Source organism: Chrysochloris asiatica, unplaced genomic scaffold, assembly GCF_000296735.1.
Source record: "Chrysochloris asiatica unplaced genomic scaffold, ChrAsi1.0 scaffold00147, whole genome shotgun sequence".
Taxonomy (NCBI): Eukaryota; Metazoa; Chordata; class Mammalia; order Afrosoricida; family Chrysochloridae; genus Chrysochloris; species Chrysochloris asiatica.
Window position 1 is genome coordinate 5,250,633 of NW_006408665.1, and position 3,688 is coordinate 5,254,320.

At 40.7% G+C, this 3,688-nt stretch overlaps 1 pseudogene; it reads left to right on the forward strand.

Moving 5' to 3' along the window:
- The first annotated feature begins 810 nt into the window (after positions 1–810).
- Positions 811–1,287, forward strand: LOC102832933 (annotated as a pseudogene).
- The last annotated feature ends 2,401 nt before the right edge of the window (positions 1,288–3,688 follow it).

Below are 3,688 nucleotides of genomic sequence, written 5' to 3' on the forward strand. Positions count from 1 at the left end.
TAATTTTGTGACCTTCTAATTACCACAAAATTGAGGGGTAAATATAAAATGTAGCCATAATAAAGTCACTACATAGAAATAGAAGTCTTGGTTCTTTTTTTTTTTTTTCCCTCAGCCAATGTAATTATTCTTAGGCACTTAACAACAAGCATTGTCCATTCATTCAAGGGGATTCTGTGAAGTTCAGCATGGACCTAGATTTATGACAAACATGGAAAGAAATGCTATTTCTTTTGTTAATTGCTTCACAGTATTTACCCAAGGTCCTCTTCCCTCACACTTGAAACGTGATGTGATAAAAAGAGACCAGGCTTATTGGTTAGATAGAGAAAGGTAGAAACCCAGAAACTATGGTCCTTAGTCACTTCAGGTCTGCAAATGAACTAGGTCCCATGATTCAGTTTTCAGCCAAATAACAGCCACATTTGTATGTGAAACAATAGCACTAGGGAGGTATGTACAACATAGAATAGTCAAGCATTTGAAATTAGAGGGCAACATTTACCCAAGCACACTAGACAGAAGGGTTAGGAAAGGAGAAGGAATGAAAATGCAAAACACAGGGAAGAAGAGTAATAAAATGAAGTTACATTGTGGGGAGTGCAATCATTAATGTGAAACAGAATGTGGATTGTTGAATGAAAAATTGATTTGCTCTGCAAAACATCACCTGAGTCACAATAAAAAGTTTAAAAACGAGAGCTCTCTCTCTTCCGGTCCCTGGTGCACCAGGAGCTGCGGGAGTCGGTGCAGACATGGCCAAGTCCAAGAACAACACCATGTACAACCAGTACCGAAAATAGCACAGAAATGGTATCAAGAAACCCTGATGACAACGACAATAAGTCTCTCAAGGGGGTGGACCCCAAATTTCTGAGGAACATGCGCTTTGCCAAGAAGTGCAACAAGAAGGGTCTGAAGAAGATGCAGGCCAACAACGCCAAGGCCATGGTTGCACGTGCCGAGGCTATCAAGGCTCTCGTAAAGCCCAAGAAGGTCAAGTCTAAGATCCCAAGGGGTATCAACCGCAAGCTCAGTAGACTGGCCTACATTGCCCATCCCAAGCAGGGGAAGTGTGTTCAGGCACACATTGCCAAGGTTCTGAGGCTCTGTTGGACAAAGTCCAAGGCCAGTGCTAAAACTAAGGCTGAAGCTTCAACCAAGGTCTCAACTAAAGCTCTAGTCAAGGCCTCAACTCCAGATCCAGCCAAGGCTTCAACTCCAGCCCCAGCCAAGGCCTTACCTCTGGCTCCCAAAAGTACCCAGGTCCCCACAAAGATGGAATAGAGTTCTCTATCTGAGAACAGAGGGATTGGTATGACCCTTTGAGCTACCATCTGCATGGAGCTGGTGTCCTCCTGTGCTGTTTGCACAAATAAACCTGAGGCGGAAAAAAAAAAAAAAGTTTAAAAATATAATAATAAAATAAATAAAAGAAGTTGCAAGAATAATTATAATGCCAATGATAAGAAGAGTCATCAGGGAAAAGAGTCATAAGAATATGATAATAAAAATATGGAGGCCCTGGTACATGAATAGTTATGCAAGAGAAATTGAATACAATGTCCAAAGTAGACTTTACATATAGAGACTTAGTATGTGATCTATGTTTCTGTTACGTGTCATGGAGTCGAATCCGACTCATAGTGACAGAACAAAAAACTGTCCTGTCCCGAGCTATCCTTACAATCACTGGCAAGCTTGAGCCCATTGCTTCTGCCACTGTGCCAATCCAATTCATTGAGGGTCTTCCTCTTTTTTGCGGAGCCTCCACTTTATCTATCATGATGTCCTTCTCCAGACTGGTCCTTCCTGACAATATGTCAGAAGTGTGAGAGACAAAGTCTTGCAATTCTGGCTTCCAAGGAGCAGTCACAGATTTGTTCATTCTTCTAGCAACCCATGGTACTTCTAATATTCTTCTCCAACATCATAACTCAAATGCATCAACTCTTCTACGGTCTTCCTTATTCAGTGTTCAACTTGCACATCCATGTGAAGCTATTGAAAATACCATGGCTTGGGTCAGGTTTACTTTAGTCCTCAAACTGTTATCTTTGCTCTTGAATACTTTAAAGAGGTCTTCTGTAGCAGATTTGCCTAATGCATATTCCATTTGATTTCTTGACTGCTGCTTCCATAAGGATTGATGGTGAATCCAAGCAAAATGAAGTCTTTAGACAGCTTCATTCTTTTCTCCATCTATCATGATGTTATTTATTGGTCCAGTGGTAAGGATTTTCATTTGCCTTATATTGAGGGGCAACCTATACCAAAGGCTGTGGTCTTTGATCTTCACCAGTAAGTATTTTAAGACTTCTTTGCATCCAGCAAGCCAGATATTATCATCTGCATATCACAGGTTGTTAAGAATTCTTCCTTCAATCCTGATACCACATTCTTCTTCATATAATCCACCTTCTCATATTATTTGATCATCACACAGATTGAATAAGTATGGTGAAAGAAAACAACCCTGACACACACCTTTTCTAATTTTAAGCCATTCAATATCCCTTTGTTCTGTTTGAATAATTGCTTCTTGGTCTATGTACAATTTCCTTATGAACACAATTATGTGTTTTGGTATACCTTGGAGTCCTGGTGTGGCACTGTGGGTCAATGTGCCAGAATTCAAAACCATTTGAACTACAAGAACAGTGGTTCAAGCTCACCAGTCGCTCCTTAGAAACCCTATACAGGGTGGCTATGGGTTAGAACCGACTCGACGGCACTTAACAACAACAACAACATTCTTTGCAACGTTATTCATAGTTTATCAAGGTCCACAAAGACAAAAGCCTTTGCATAGTCAATGAAACATGAGTTTCTTGTATTCTCTACTTTAAATCAATATCATCAATGATATCCCTCATTCCACATTTTATTTGGAATCTGGTTGAATTTCGGGCAGTTCTTTGTTAATATACTTCTGAAATCATTTTTAATATGTTTTCAATAAAACTATATTTGCGGAGGTGGGGCTTGATGGTGGCTAGGGTGGAAGTGCAATGAAATTTGCTGTCAGACATACCACAGAATACCAGACAAAGCAGATCTAGGGCCGAGCTCCAAAACTCGGAACCACAGATATAGGAATATTTAAAAGGTCTGAAGGCTTATAACTAATGGAACTTGTAGCAAAAGTAAGAAATTGTGTACTTTTGAATCTGCTGGGCTCGGCGACCTCGAGCCAACAACTTGGGAGAAACCAAACAGCAAGGCCAAGCAGGGGAGCAGACACACCACAGAAAAACATCATGGGAAGCTCGAACAAATACACTTTGTCATATTTGCTTTGCTCTGATTTTCTTTTCTTTCTTTTTTTTTTTGGTATTTGTTCATTGCCCCACCACCACCACTGTTAGTGCACCTCCATTCTGATGATTAGAGAGAAGAGGTACCTGACTGAGTAGACACCCCCCACCCTCACCCCTGGTGGGTTCTTCTGCCTTGCATGCACACAGATTTTCTCAGCCCAAGAGCTGGCCTGAAGTGTTGTTGTTTTTAAATATGGGAAAGGCCAGGACAGGGGTGTAGAGAGGGAAAGAGAGTTTAAAAACAAAACAAGCCACAAATTAAATTAAATCCTGAGGTACAGCATAACAACCAACAGTGGGATCTTGAAATCTCTCAAGCAGGTTTGAAGGCAAGAAGCTGAAGACAGGACATTAAAGTCATACTCATA